This window comes from Heterocephalus glaber, unplaced genomic scaffold (genome assembly GCF_053883595.1).
Source record: "Heterocephalus glaber isolate CG9 unplaced genomic scaffold, H.glaber_assembly_v1.0 deba00001606, whole genome shotgun sequence".
NCBI lineage: Eukaryota > Metazoa > Chordata > Mammalia > Rodentia > Bathyergidae > Heterocephalus > Heterocephalus glaber.
The window spans coordinates 30,381,254-30,397,853 of NW_028258377.1; the positions used below are offsets into that span (position 1 = coordinate 30,381,254).

General features: G+C 40.1%; 1 protein-coding gene and 1 pseudogene across 3 annotated transcripts in view; one reads left to right on the forward strand and one right to left on the reverse strand.

Moving 5' to 3' along the window:
• The window catches only part of LOC101699615 (spermatogenesis-associated protein 31A6-like), a 791,892-nt gene that overhangs the window by 198,102 nt on the left and 577,190 nt on the right, over positions 1-16,600 (reverse strand). The window lies entirely within an intron of this gene.
• LOC101703648 (L-lactate dehydrogenase A chain pseudogene) lies at positions 1,595-2,719 on the forward strand (annotated as a pseudogene).

Consider the following 16,600-nt stretch of genomic DNA (forward strand, 5'->3'; position numbering starts at 1 on the left):
TGACTATTATCCAGTATAATGCTATAATACGTTTTCTAAGTGATATAATTGAGCGAATACAGAATGCATCTTGAATGCTAGCCCAGTTGCTCCAAATGTACAGCAAATTAGAAGAGCAGGCTGAGGCTTTGTACTTTAGGGCCATTGCAAGGCAGCTGCCAGTTCTCAGCATGGAAACATGCCTTAAGATCATCAGATTAGTTGTTTCTCTTTTGTAATAACAATTCCCGACAACCAAATTTTAACTCCTTATCTTTTTGCTTTCAGTTATGGATAGCCAGTAAAATATATCTCACATGGAAAATGTGATTGAGCCAGTCATCAAATACTTAACACAACAAATATTTATTGTATACCTACAGGTGAAAATCACTATTCTAGATGTAGAGGGTACAACAGTGAATGTGACAAAAATCACCCCTAACGGAGTTTACAATTCTAGTGGATTTTGGTTGCTGAAACTGAGACTAGAGGAAAAGTTTCTGTGATCTATTAGTGATGTCTGTCACAGAAGCAGCAATGTTAGCTAGAGATTTGCCATTCTGGCTTTATATTTTGTTTATAATATCTGTCTAGTTTTCTAGCCATTGGTTTCATGAGTCAAATGGGTTAAATCCCACTACAGGCTCAGCCATACTCCAGACTGTAAGTCCAAACTTCCACAAATTAAAGGAGACTTGAGGACACCAAGGTCAGTAGCTTTTCAAGTCAGCACTGCTTATGTGCTGCTAAAGTCAGCTTGACATTTTTTTTGGTCCCCTTGGCTGTTTTCCTATTTAGTTCTTTGTTATTAGGTCATAGACTCCTATCTCAAAGTTTTCGATTTTTTCTCCTCAGTTCTCTCTTGATTCCTCTGTTTTTCCACTTATTCACTGATCCACGGACAAGAAATACTTCTCCAGCAGTTGCTACATGCCAGGCACCCTTCTAGGCACCAAAGGGCAGGACTAAACAGAACAGATATACAAGATGAAGATTAGCAAAATTTATGGCTCCATTGTGGAGCCGCTGCCACGGAGTCCAGACCTCACAACCACACACCCCAATGCCAGCCCAACATGTGCTCCCAGTTCCCTTTGGTTCTAAGTCCAAGATGGACAGTCTCAAGAATCAGCTGATTGTGAATCTCCTTAAGGAAGGACAAGTCCCCCAGAATTAGATTATAGTTGTTGGGGTTAATGCTGTTGGAATGGCCTGTGCCATCACTATCTTAATAAAGGACTTGGCAGATGAACTTGCTCTTGTTAATGTCGTGGAAGACAAATTGTTCTGTTTTCGGTTTTGGTTTTTGGGATTTTTTTGTGTTTTCTTGGTACCAGGGATCGAACTCGGGTCCTTGTGTTTTCGAGGCAGGTGGCAGAACCACTGAGCTAAATCCCTGGCCCTGGATGGGTTTTTTGTTTTGTTTTTTGTTTTTTGTTTTTTTTGAGACAGAGTCTTGCTAGGTAGCTCATGCTGTCATTGAACTCATTATGTAGCCGAGGCTGGCCTCAAACTTGTGGCAATCCTCCTGCCTCAGCCTCCCAAGTGCTGAGATTACAGGTGTGTGCCACCACACCTGGAACAGAAGACAAATTGAAGGGAGAGATGATGGATGGATCTCCAAAATGGCAACTTTTTCCTTAGAACAACAAAAATTGTCTCTGGCAAAGATTATAATGTAACCAAACTCCAAGCTGGTTATCACAGCTGGAACACATCAGCAAGAAGGAGAAAGCCATCTTAATTTGGTCCAGTGTAATGTGAACATCTTTAAGTTCATCATTCCTAATGTTGTAAAGTACAGTCCAAACCGCATATTGCTTGTTGTTTCCAATCCAGTTGATCTCTTGACCTATGTACTTGGAAGGTAAGTGGCTTTCCCCAAAAAATGTGTTATTAGAAGTGGTTGCAATCTGGATTCAGCCTGGTTCTATTACCTGATGAGGGAAAGGCTGGGAGTTCACCCACTAAGCTGCCATGGATGAATCCTCAGGAAGCATGGAGATTCTAGTGTGCCTGTGTGGAGTGGAGTGAATGTTGCTGGTGTCTCCCTGAAGAATCTGTACCCTGAGTTAGGAACTGATGGGGATAAGAAACATTGGAAAGAGGTTTACAGACAGGTGGTCGACAGTGCTTATGAAGTAATCAAGCTAAAAGGCTACACATCCTGGGCCACTGGGCTGTCTATGGCAGATTTGGCAGAAAGTATAATGAGTCTTAGGAAGGTGCATCCAATTTCTACCATGAGCAAGGGCCTCTAAGGATAAAGGATGATGTCTTTCTTACTGTTTCTTGTGTCTTGGGACGAAATGGGATCTCAGATGTTGTGAAGTTGACTCTGACTCCTAAGAAAAAGACCTGTTTGAAGAAGAGTGCAGAAACCCTGTGGGAAATCCAAAAGGAGCTGCAATTTTAAAGTCTAGTGTCACCCCATTTCACTTCTGAGCTACAAGAGGATTTAATTGGAGGTTGTGTATGTTGTCCTTTTTATCTGATCTGTGGTTGAAGCAGTCATAGTAAGATGGCCCAGGAAAAACATCAGTTTCTCAAAGTTAGAAATAGAAGTGGTTCACAAAACTCCACAGTTCTATCCTGATGTCAAATGGTAACTAACTTGTGTAATCCTAAACAAGTATAAAGTGGCCCCACCATCTCTGAGATACCAAGGCCAATGTCGCATTGGCTCCAGTTGCTTTTCAAACCAGATGTATGTTACTGTGTAATATAACTTCATCAACCAAGCCTAGTCTGACTGTTTTCCAGCTGGTCACAGCCTGAATTCCAATGTATAAACCCAATATTGCATGTCTTGTGAATAACTTTTTAAAGGACTTTATTTTGTGATATATACATATATATATATATATATATATATATAGTACATTGCCATATAATGTAAAACGGAAAGATATACCTGTGAACAATGCAACCAAGTAAGTATCATACCACCTACAACTCCAAATAAACCTTGAATACTGAAAAAAAACCCTTGTGACTCCAAATGATTTATGTGACTGGGTTAATATGCAATTTAGGTAGCATGACTTAAGGAATACCATCACAGGAAGTGATATTGAAGATGAAACCTGAAGGGTAGAAAGGAGCTAGACATAGGGAGATAAGGAATCTGATATAGTAAATCCAAATGTCCTGAGGAAGAAATCAGTATGGGCTGTTCCAAAATCATTATGGTTAGAGTTCAATAAATGAGGGAAGACCGTAGTGGAGATGAGGTGGAAATTTAGGCAAGAGTCAGATCTGGGAGGTTTCTAGCCAAAGGATGATAATTCCCTACCTGCATTGGCTTTGTGATCATTTCTTACTGCTAGAATTTCTAAGTGCCACGATTAGCTGTCTCCTGAAGTTGCCATCCTGTGGCACCTAGAATCAGTCCTGACCAATAGTGAGCCCTCACAATCTTCCCCTCCACACTCTTCTGAGCCTTCCCTGTGCCTCACTTGTATCAGGTTTCCAGATTCCAATATAGGAACCCATCAGCTGGAAGGAAAAAGCAAGCCTAAGGAGGATCTGATTCTGACAGCCACCTGAAGTACTCTGTGACAGGGCAGCCAGTTATAATGGGTACCAAAGCAGAGGCCCGCAGGGGCAGTGCTAAAGCAAGGCGCTAGTTACTCTTTCTGAGTTATTTCAAAGATTTTTGAGTCCCAGGGCATTGACAATCAAAATTTCTCAGCTGAGGATTCTTAACAGAACAGTTTATTCAATATGTTAAAGGCTCAGTGCTAGAACCCACGATTCCAAATTATCTTTACCATCTGTAATTTGGTATTCTCTCCTATTGCTAGAATAAATCCTTCAGTTCTTGATGACTTTCCTGTTTATTAGTCTCAAAAACTTGTTTCCTCCTTCACAGCCCAAGTGGTTTTGTGAATCTACCTACTCCACCTCTTTAATCCCTTATCAAATCTGAACTCTTGATAGCCCATTATAGTGATTTTTAATTGGCTTTGCTATTATCTGGTCCTGTGTGTTAAATATTGCTACAGAAGTAAAGATGGGAAAACCTAAGCTATGAATTCCATTCTTGTCCTCTTTGGTGATATTTAACTGAATCAAGATTTTAAGAGTATAGTTCCAATATTGACACTACATTGTAAGACCAAAGAGATGAATACCAAGAGAGAAATAAAAGAATTTCCAAGTAATGGCAAAGATTTTGAAACAGAACTACTTCTGTTTCTCTAAAACCAAGGATGTGCTAGAACCATACACAGCAAGCTAGTTAACAGATACTCTCCTTTCTGTCTAATATATGGTAACATAAGGTATAATCACCAACACTGGCTTCAATGTGGAAGGCTAAAAGATCTGCCATAGCATTAGACTAGACTAAATCATTTTTAAAATGTTGAAAATAGCCTTGAGCTGTTTGTATTGGTATTCTCCAGGTGAGAGCACTGGAAAGAGAAGTCCCAATGGTCTCTAGGGCTCCAAAGTTGCCATTTTCCCTAAGGAGACAATATAAGTGTGTTAACATAGAAATAAGAAAGCTGTAAATCCCACTCCATGAGCAGCTTTCGAATATTGGAGCAGCTTTTGAAACAATGGAATTATAGAATTCCAACATGAAAATTGATTTTTTTTTTAATTGTGTAAAACTAAAAAAGGAAAAAGAAAAAAGAAGGTATGAGATAAGCATGTAAAACAGGGATCTATTTAGATGATGAAAATATTATGAAGCCCTCCTCAGCCACTAAAAGGTCAAGTATTTATGAATTGTTATATATTAAAAATTGATAACAGCATGACCTCATTAAAGAGCTAATATTAGAAGAAAAGGATAGGTCAGTGTCAAAAACAAAGCCCAGTTGCCAGTGCAAGTTACCTGGCTTAGTCAACTTTTGTCAACCTCAAGAAAATAAAAGCATAGGCAGGATACAGCCTGTCATTCCCAATTAACACAACCTCTGGTTTGTCCGTGTTTGGTGTCAAAAAATTATGACACATCTGCAAAGAGACAGCCATTAGACACCAGCCTCCCATTCACACCTGTCTCATACACTGCCCTACTCAGTCACTTACTAATGTCACCATCCCAGTTTTGTTCACATTTTTCACATCCATTTCTTTTTTTGTAATGACAGGATGGCCATCTTTGGAAACAAACCAGGGAGATGACTACCTCCTTTCCCCAACAAACTGGCATGATATTAACCACAGCAAAAGAAAACACACCCAAAAGGGTTGCACTTGCTGGTGATCTAAAAACAAGGACAAGGACCAACGCCTGAAAGATCTTCACAGACCAGTTATTTTCCATATGTACCTGCATTGACTCCCATCATTTCTACCTACCGAAGGCCCACATCAGCCTGCATGTGATTGCTAGTAGAGGGACATGCACAGTAGATGGCAGATGCCCCTAGTACAAGTCGTTCATTTATCTCCCCTGAAAAGATCCTTAGGCAGAAATAGTCCTGGAGCTGCCTGCATAGAAACACATGAAGCACCAAAATGAAGCCTGTCTTCTAACTAGCTCCTCTTTCTATTTTTTTATCTCTTTAGCATCCAGAGCTTGGATCAATTTCCAAAGTTCAGTGCAATTTTCTGAGTTTATAGGCATTCCACAATTCCAAAGAAATAGAATATAAAACTCTGGTAGAGTGAACCAAACTAATAAAATTGAAAATGCAAAATACCACCTCCTCCAACACCCCATACAGTGATTCTAGCAATTGGGGGATTTCCAGGGTCAGTGTTATGAGTTCCCTTGCTGCTTCAGACCTATGCTCAGAAATGTGAGAGAGGGAGACCTGCCTTGGTTCATTCTGTTGAATCTGCACTATGCCTGGATCTGTCGGGTCCTAAAGAAAGACACAGATCAGGAGACTTGGGAACTTCCTGATGTGAGTCAAGTTGGCAGCCCCTGCACTTGGCTACCACTGATTGAAACTTCAGTTTCTGACCCTCAGGAGGCCAAACCAGAGAGGGAAATGTGCACAGGAGAGTAAATGCTAAGACCTCTGAGTAAACACAACACTTCCTTTCATCATGCCAGTTCCTATCTTCTAGCAAAGTCAACTTTTTAGAACAAATACCCTCCCTGCAGTTCAGAACTGAAAAGAAATTAAAAAATTAACATCATCCCACATGCCCAATAATAGGAGAATCACTTAAAAGAATGTGGCCTCTATAAGATGGACTACATGCAGCCTTATAAATCAGGATTTTGAATAATTTTTAATTATATGGAGAAACTCTCAAAGTGCTAAGCTAGAAAGTATATATATATTTATAATATAGTCACAAAAATTGTCAAAGTGTTATGTCTGTATGGCCTGCATGATTTCAGTTTGTTATTTAATACTTCTTAAATGAGATGGGCTTATTATTATTAATTTGTGTGTGTGTGTGGCATGGGAACTCTATGCATTCATCCTCCTGTGCTGTCTGAGACAGAATTTAAGCTGCTTAAACAGATTTTTTGTTGGATGGGCCAGGGATTTAGCTCAGTGGCTCAGCTGCCTACCTCACAAGCTCGAGGTCCTGAGTTCGATCCCTGGTACCAAATAAAAGACAGAGATTCTTTGTTGGAAGCTCATTGAGCCACAACAGAATTATCCTCCTATGGAGAGAGAAGCCAGGGGACTAGGAAGCCCAATAGGTGGTGCAGAACAGTTTCTGCACCTGAAAGAAATGTGGGTGATGATGGTTATTTCTGGCTAGACCACCATACATCTTTAAATATGATCCTGCTTCTTGGAAGGGAATAAATATCACAACTTTGTTAGAATTATATCTGTATTCTAAAATCTCCACAACAAATAAGTTTTAGACTTATATGAAGTAGAACAAATAGGTCAAGGCCTAAGTAAAAGCTGGCTCCTCACACCTTTTTGGAGGGAGACTACTGGAGATAGGTAAGTTAATTAGATATCTTGTAGGCAGTTAGACAGGGCCCCCCTCAGGGAGCCAGCCCTGGAGAAGCCAACACAGGGAGGAGCCAACATGGAGAACAAAAGGACATTGACTGGTTAGCATTATAAAGAAGAAAGGAGGTACTACCTCCTCTGGAGATAGATTGCAGTGATTGATATTCTAAATGGGAAATTCCTTGTATGTAACTTGTTTTCCCATTTGATCCTCATTTAATCAATATTACCTGGGTGACTGTACTTGTAATCTTATTGGTTGGTCAAGGTTTTTCCCCACTTCATGCCCACCTTGTGATTTTCTACCAGGTCTTATAGTTTTGTCCCACTTTATACCTGCCTCACCTCATGGCTTTGTTGTATAAAATACCTTTGAAAAGTGGGGGGGGTGGGCAACCCACTTTCCGGTCCCCCTTCTGTCTCTCTTAGACAGAAGCTATCTTTCTCTCAATAAATTTGTCCTACTTTTTAACCTCCATTGTTCCTAGACTTCATTCTTCAATTTTAGAGAACATGAACTCAAGTTTCGGGTATCTAGCAGGTTTGGGAGTTGCATCTATTCCCCCTATATCAAGACTAATGAACTATGGCTGCTCTCTCTGGCTGTACAAATTACAATGTGTTTTCATCCTTGAACCATAAGGCAAAAGTGATAGTTTTTTTAATTGTCTAATTAATTCAACAAATATTTATTGATTATCTCTGTGCTAGGCACAATGGAGTATATCTGAGACACCAGAGTCATACTTAGCAAATCAGCCACAGCCCCTTCCCTTAACAGAGGTCAAAGTGGAAGCAAGAGGTCAGAAGATGGTCTCTAAGGTCACCAACCCTTGATAATGCAAAGGCCTTCCAATCCTGTGAATGTTTCCTGAAAAGTAAGAGTCAAGGTCACGGTACAAAGTCCATTTGTAATTAAACAACATGATGAATCAATTTTAGTCTGGAGCCACTGGGAGTTTTAAAAATATCAAAAGTTCAAGACAGTTCCCTTAAAAAATGATAAAGTTCTTGTTATTCATTATAATGCAATGGCCGAAAGTGAAAGGTTTGTGAGGTGAATTAGAGGTGGAGAAAGAATTCCACCCTTCTAGGCTATGTAATTTGGAGGCTATTAAAATCCTTTCTTTTAATGCATTTGTTACTGAGAAGCTATTGCCCAGAGTTCCTCAGTAACAGCTCAGCATATGCAGAAAATCAATCCCAAACAAAGTTCAAAGAAATCCTTTCAAAGCTCTGCGTGGGGTGACAAATGGTTGCTAATGAGCGATGGAGGCCTTCTCCTTGCTTGACTGACAGGGGAAAGGGTAGCTGACTGGGGAAGGACCACCTGCTCACTCCTGGCCCAATTAAGACCTCCAACTGTTTGCAGTATCATGAGATTCACATTAATTGATTCCCATTCTTAATCTGCCCCAGAAAAATCCAATGTGAGATGGAAACTCTGAGAAATGATCATAAAATAAGCTGACATGGATTGTTTCAACATTTCCATAGCCTTAAACTGTCAATAACTCCTTCCCTTTTTTCTTCAACCATGGTGCTCCTTAGCTGCCTTTGTACTCACCCCACTACCATCTTAGAAAGAGGCATGCCAGAGTTTGCTCCCCCTCAGACCAGAGCTCTCTATCCTAACTGATGTAGGTCAGCTAGTATACTTGATCAGCACTTGTGGCTCCTCCAGATAAACCAAAATTCTTTCCCCAGACACGGCATCATAGCTATGAAATTATGAACTTCTCATTCTTCCACTGCATTTGAGCTGTCCTTCTTAATTTCTATAGAAACCCTTCTTCCTAACTTGTGCTTATAATATACCACATCTCACATAAAATTTGTTTTAATATTTTATATCATATTTAAAGGTAAAACTGGCTTTGCATTTTCATATTTGCATCCTTTATAATGGACTTTTTTGATTGATTGAAATGACTGCATATGTTCACTCAAAGATATGCACAAGAATATTCATGGTAGTTTCATTTGTGACAGCCCTGCATTATAAAACCCAAATGTCCATTAAAAACAAAATGGTTAAATAATTTGTGGCATATTCACATAATGGAATATTATACAGCAAGAGATAAAAATCATAGCTACATCTCAAGGACATAGTGTTGAATGGAAGCTTCTGAGGGAAATGATCTGAGGAAAGCTTAAGGCACTGGAAGTCTATATCTTTTTTTTTAATCTTCTATATTTTGATCTGAATATGGTTATTGGAGAGAAAACATATGAGCTTCATCTGAAATTTGTGCTCCTTAATGAACGTAACTATCAAACAAATTTTGCTGTTTTAGTTTACCTTACTGAGGCCTGAGTAGGGATATGGGGACTCACTAAAATAAACAGTCCCACTTGAGGATCATGATCATGCTTTGACTAGAAAATGTTGTGAAGCCCAACTAATTTTAGTACAATAGTAGCAGCGATGACAACAGCAACAACAGCCTATGAGCTTGAACAGTCTATAGTTTAAAAGAGATGTAGGATACAGGAGTAAATGATTGTTCCTTTTTATTCCATTTTACATGCATCTGAAGACAATCCCATTAAGACAAAAGGACATGATAAATTGAATAGTATTATGTAAAAATATCTACATCTAATTCCTAGAACCTGTGAGTGTTACTTTACTGTATACAGCAAGGGGGACATTAAAGATCTGATTAAATTAAGGATCTTGAGAGAGGGATATGAAGGTTCCTTACAGAATAGAGGCAGAAGAAGATTTGACTACAATTGAGAAGACAATGACTTGGCCACAGAGTCTGAAATTGAAAAGATGTGCTCAGTTTTTGAGGAATTCTCCATAGTCTCAAGGAGTGAAAGAGGTAATGAATAAACTTTCCTCTACAGCCTCCAGAAAGAGCTAGCCTTGTCCAAACCTTGATTGTAGCCTCTTGAGACTCCCTTTAGACTTCTATCCACAATTGTGAGACAATAATTTTGTGTTGGTTTAATACTAAGCGTGGTCATTAGCTATAGGGAGCGAATATAGAGCTCAAGTTCACCCACTTGGCCAAATCCTCCAAGTTCAAATTCAACTTTCATGCACCATTTTCACCATGCCAGGCAAACTCACCAAGCCAGCCAAAATCCCAAAGCCCAGAGTTGTAACAACAGGGTGTGAGATGAGTGTGGTGGGCAGGCCCAATAGATTCCACTGAAGTCAAAGTTACCGCTTGGCCTAACCAAGATTTTCCTGGTAAGAGTTGGTAAAGTACACTTACTGCTGAAACCTAGCTTTCAGGCAAAGAAAGAAGTTGCCGAGAGAGATGCCAAAATACTCTGAGTGAGTGTCACTGCTAGATGTGTCTGTCGAGAAACCTCCTGGGGAGGAAACCCACATATTTTTTAGTGAATTATGTGTATGACATACAATTCAAGCCCGAAAGTACTTTTCCAGCTGTGGCTTCAGTTATCTGGTTTGACCACCTATGCAGATCCAATTTCCCAGTGGATTGTCAGATCTCCCAGCCACTTTGTGGTGAGCCAAATACTTCCATCACTTAGTCAGTACTTACTGATTGTTAGTTGGCCAGGTGAAAGGGAAGTAGAGATGAATTTGAAAACTGAGATCCGGCCATCAGGAGCTATTTACAGTTTGCCCAGAAGTTTCTAGATTGTGTTTGAAGGAGTTAAAAAAAATGACACACTAGCTACTTGGGAGCCACTAGCCCTCTAAAATAGACCAATAAAACATTGGATAATAATAAAAAGACAGTATATTAAGGGTAGTAACCTTATAATACATGCTGCTCATTAGTTATTGCTGTAATTAAGTGTTCAGTAGTATATGAGGAACAGGAAAAGAAGGAAAGGGGGAAATTTGTAGGCATGCCACTATCAGCACTACTGTTTCATGGTTTCTTATTTTCATACCTTTTCCCTACCAACCTCTAATTCTGTAAGACTAAGGATTATGCTTTATAGCCCCAACAACCCAACAACCAGAAAATATCAGCACTTAGAAAAAATATTTTTGGATTAATGAACAATTCCCATGACACTGTGAGATAATTCTAAATGTGAGCAGCCATTCACTCTGCTTGACCTTCTCCTAGCCCCCAAGTCCAAGATGGCCCCTCATTTTTACCAAGTACTACATCACCTCTGGGACCAGAGAATAAATGAATGTGAAGCTATTTGCTTTTTAAATCAGCAAGGTAGTGTGTCCTGTGGCCAAAACAAGGGGTGTTAAATAAAAACAAAAAATGAGGGCAAGTTTCCCACAGAAATGCAACACCCCTTGGCTAGTTTCAACTTTCAGTATAAATATTTATGGGGGGAGAAGGTTAGATATATCTCTATCTATCTATCTATCTATCATCATCTATCTACACACACACATAAATGCTAGCAGAAGGTGTGACAAAATCTGCTTCTTGCTAGTTCTAGAATGGAGAAGAGAAGCCCCAGATTGCTAGAGCTCCCTGTGTCATTTAAAAGAATTAATCATTTCACACCAGACGGAGACCAACAGTGAAGTTCTCTGAGGGAAGTTTGGAAACCCGAGGAAAACAAGGTTTTCCAGCTGCCACTGTGCCTTTGAGTTCCTCAGAGGAGCTCTCGGCTCTGTAGATCTGTTAGCATCTCCTCGTGTGTGATTTTTCAGGCTCTTCTCTGTGAACTGGAGACTGACTGGAAGGTGCGACTTTCTCATCAGTTTCTCCTCTCAGGAGATATTGGAAATATGTCCTCCCTCTAAGCTGCCTGAACATTTCTGTAATCTGAAGATTAACTGTCTCGCTACTGCTCTGTGGACAAGTACAACATCCCTCTTCCTGCTCTTGATTTTCTGTTGTTCACCAGTGTAGCAGTGGAGGTGCCCCAGGCCAGCATCTGCCTTCTCTGGCTTCCAGAACTATTTCCCTGGCCAGCACTCATCTAGAGCCAAGGAGCCAAGGCCAGCCCCTTAAGCAACCCAGGTACTATAAAGAGATGTTTGGCCCTCAGGTAGTGTGGGGATCATTCCTGCAGGTTGCATTTTCCATCATTAAAACTTCATGTGAATATTGGCCAAGATAGAAAACAAAGCCACAACTGCTTCTCTTATCCAAGGACTAGAATATTCACCTGCATTTGCCTGGAAGAAGAGCCAGGATTGCCCTGAGCAAGGACTGAGAAGCACAACACTTTCTTCCAAATCACCATACTGGCTACAAACACTTACCCTCACCCCTGTGACTTCCAAATACTGCAGAGTGAAAGTTAATCCTGAGCATCAACTTCGGCTGATCCCTCTTCCTCAAACCTGGTTCTGCTGATACCCATAGGTTCAGTTCCTCACCTCTTAAGGCTTCTACTTAAATTTCACTTTCTCCAAGCCTCTTTCTGATGATTCAATCTTTTTTTAAAAATTCTTTTGTTGGTACATTTTAGGTATACAATACGTTTACATTTATCACTGGGTGCTTGAACCATTACCCTCTCGGTCTCTGGCCTTCTTTTCCTTCACAGAATTTAGAGCCACCTGGCACATTGTATATTTGTTGTCAGTTTTCTCCCTTTAGAGTGTAACCTCTTAGAGTGCAGGCATTGCTACTTAAGTGCCTTTGGGTCACTTCTGTGTGTACCTCAGCACTTAAAATGGCCCTCAGCAGGTAGTTGATGCTAAATACATTTTGTTGATGGAATAAATGAACATGTGGCTCTTATGTTTAGCCAGTTTTTCATCACTGTGATAAAACACCCAAGAAAAATCAACTTAAAGGAGAAAAAGGTTATTATGGCTTATAGTTTCAAAAGATTCAGTACATGATCACTTGGCCTCATTGCTTTGGGTTTATGGTAGTGCTGTACATCATGGCAGGCACAGGTAGCAGAAGAGGTCTGTTCATATCATGGTGGCTCAGAACAAAAAAGAGAAAGAGGAAGGGGCCAGGATCTAAGTATCCCCTTCAAGGGAACATCCCCAGTGACCTAACTTCCTTCCACTAGGCCCCATCTATTAAAGAATCCATCACCTTCCAATAGTGCCTCAAGCCTTTAGCACATGGGCTTTTAGGGAACATTTAAAATCCAAACCCTCTTATGTTGAGAGCTAGATTGTTCTATGTACACCAATAGGACATCTATCAAAAAGATGGAGATGGGCCTGAAACACACTTAGCTTTTTAATAACCCACTTCAAACCTAGAACCCATGAACTGAATTCCTTTTAGCCTTTCATACAATCACTCTTTGGAAACATTTATTGCTTGCTAAGGCAGGTACTAAGCTAGAGGTGGAGAAAGAACAGGACATCCATGGTCCGTGCTGATACCTGGCTAGGGCACACTGACATTGACCCTGGTACAGCAATGGTGTCCAGCCTCTTGAGGGATATGTTCAGGGAACAAAATTCCCTGGGCCCCAATCTCCTCTACAGCCCATCCTCTTTAAGAAGTCATGACATTACTCTCTCCTTGAAGAACCAACAAACAATTCTCTTTTAATACCATGTGGTACTTAATTCATATAAAATCACAATGGTTTATGATAACCCTTAAGAAGTGTCTTATAGTCAAGAATTTCAGAATTAATAGCAGACCAATTACAGGAAAGGAAGATGGAAATAATTTTTTTTTTCATTACCAGTTTGCAATAAACATGTACTAGTCTCTCCCTATCCCTCTCTCTCTCCTTTCTCTCAATTTTGTTCTCTGTGTGTGCCCACATTTACAAATATATAGAGACTGACTGAACTCTTATAATAATCCTCTTGCAATTTATGCTAAAAGTCCTATTCTAAAAGTAGAGGAAGTAAGGCTCAGAGAAATTTGTAATTTTCTCAAAGCAGCACAGCTGCTAAGTGGTTGCCTTGAGATTCGAAGCCAGATGTCAATGGCTCCCAAGCTCAGATCATTCTAGGTTCTTCCAGTCCTGTTTCATACAATTGTATTTATGCTGTCAGTGAGTTAAGCTCTTTACAGCATCTCCCAGACCTAGTTTTAACATTTCTGTACACAGCAAAGATTGCTTATCGTCTGTATGTTCTGATAATGTGCTGTGCTTCTGTAGCATAGGGAAAGCAAGCCCTGTCCTAAAAAGAATCCAGTTAAATGAGGCAGAGGAGAGGTTCATCAAGCAGTGTTGACACGGGGATGCTTGAAACTCCTGGGCATGGCAAGAAAGTAGGGCTGAATCCTGGACTACCCAGCACTTTGCAGGGATTTCCCTTGATGGCTGGGGTGGAGAATGAAGAACAACAATTTACCCTTTCTTTTGTAGACTCCATCACTGGCTTTCTGAGTGACCTGGGCAAATCATTTAATGTCACACACATCCCTTTCTTTATCGGTAAGATGAGGTGGAAATAATACTCAGCAGCCCCACATAGGGACAAAGATTCATATAAAAGTCAAGCTCCTAAAATGAAGCGACACAGGCATGAACACAGGATTTTTTATTACTACAGGCAGAAGTTCATGGAGGGAAATGAAAAAGGGGAGGGCCTTTAAATTCTCTGTGACAGGATTCAGCTGCCCTCAGCCATCACTGCCAGGCAAAATCTTGTACTTTTTGCACTTTCCCCAAAAAAGTGAATAATCAGAGGATTCTACCTGCAAAGCCTCCTTCATCCTATCTTTGCATTGACCCTCTAAAGAGTTCACTATCAGAAATAAAAACTAGGAATGATAATAGCAGTGAAAAGAATAATAAACTCTACATTTGTGAAACACCATGCAGTTTAGAAATGCTTTCATATATGTTGGTAATTTGAACATTACAATAATCTTTAGTAATAGATTACCTCCCCCATGTCACAGATGGGAAACTGAGACTCAGAGAGATAAGAACTGGACCCAATGGCAGAGATGGGACTCAAAGCTAGTTATTCTGACTCCTCATTCTACGATCTTTCTATACACTGGACCAGTTAATAACATAAGCCATATTACTTGTTAAACATAGTAGCTCCCAAACAGTCCCAATTGTAAAATAGTTACCTTGAGAACAAACCTTTCCTATGCAATGCTATTTCTTAGTTGATTTTATTGCCAAAGACTACACGATTTCTTTTACTTTCATAAAAGTCCAAGATGTATACGCCAGAACATTCACTTGAGTTTCCCTCCTTGTCATTTGGGCTTGGAATTAAGAATCATATTCTAGGTAATTTTTTTCCAGCAATGAAGTTAACAGATTCCTCTGTCAGAGGTTCAGCTCTCTTTTCATTACTTTTGGATGGAAGAGAAACATTTGAACAAGGGTGGAGGAAGGGGCTGGCCAAGTTTAGGGATGAAATTCAGAAACCTTGGAACAGCCATGCACAGATATCTGCAAGCAGGCAATGCATTCAAAATCACATTTAGGATCTGTATGGATTATCTGAGAAATTAGTCTCTATACCCATTTATGGCATTGGTTGTCTGCTGGGTCTCTTTAAATCAGGTTATCCTACACCACCAGACAATAGGTATCTGCAGCTATAACAATTTCTGTATTCATGTAGCATGCTTAGTTTTATTCATTTGGGTATTTAGAGGATTTTCAGGAGGTTATCATGAGAATTAACTCTACAATTCTAATCTTAAAAAGTATCACTCTGGGCTTATGATTCCTTTCAGAACACCCATGTGTACTGACTTTCCATAAGCCATCATCCTGCTGCTCAGAGAAAGATGCCAATTATTTGTGCAACAACAAATGATAGACAATGATGACTAGAAACCCAGAAAAAAAATCCCATCTTGACCAGTGAGTCATCAAAGAAGAATCCAATAATTGCCAGTCCCATAGGAAGTAGACTTACTGGGTCTCATCCTTTGGATTTTTCTTCCACTGAGCTACACATGTTAACTTTCATTTACCTGTACCAGGGCCAGCTTCACATATGGGTTACCTGAGCATGTTGCACTGAGCTCCTCTCCTAGAAAGACCTATGCTTCATTTAATGCTCTGCTTTTGCTGCCTTGAAATTCTTTTAAAAAATTGTGCAAAAATGTTTAATATTTACATTTGTACTGAGCCTTGGAAATTATGAAGCCATTCCTGATCCCAAGAAGATATGCACCTTTAGAGCTTCGATTCTTGTCTTTTCCCCTTGCAGATAGTTCCTGGGATGGTGCTTCGTACTGTTCTTAATAAATATTTGTTGAATGAATGAATTAATGAATAAAGAACAAGATACTAGGTTAACGAGAATCTCCCATTCCCAAGTCAAGCTATGGAACTGAGTTGCTCTCATTTATCATTTCTATTCCTTGAGTGCTGATTCCAAATTCCAAAGTTAGGAGTCTAAGTAATTGTTTAAGAAAGGAGCGCTGGCAAGCAAGAGAGAGAGATGCTTTGCAAAGAGAGGTATAGCCACACCCATTGCCCAAGGACATGGAGAAGAGAGGCATCCTGTTTTGGGCAAGAGGGCAAACTCAAGTCCCGCCTCTCAATCCACAAGGGGGAATTTTCCTTAATGAAAGCCAGGGTACAGGGAGAGATTTCTGATTTGCACTCTACTACTCCATGTCCCCTGAGTCTCCTAGGAGGAAAGCAGCCCAGCTGTGGGGCCACACACACCCTAGGCCTTTCGTTGGGTTTCCTCAGCTGCTAACCTAGTCTTGGAGCTCCAACCTCGCTAGAGCCAAGAATGTGGAAGACTCAGTTCTGAAATGGTCAGGCTTTGTCCACGAAAGAAGAGAAATGACTAGTTCCTGAGAATGTTAGTTCCACCAGGAGATCCTTTGCGGCAATTGAAGTAAATGTGATATGGGTGTTACGTATGAATATTGTTCACAGATAAT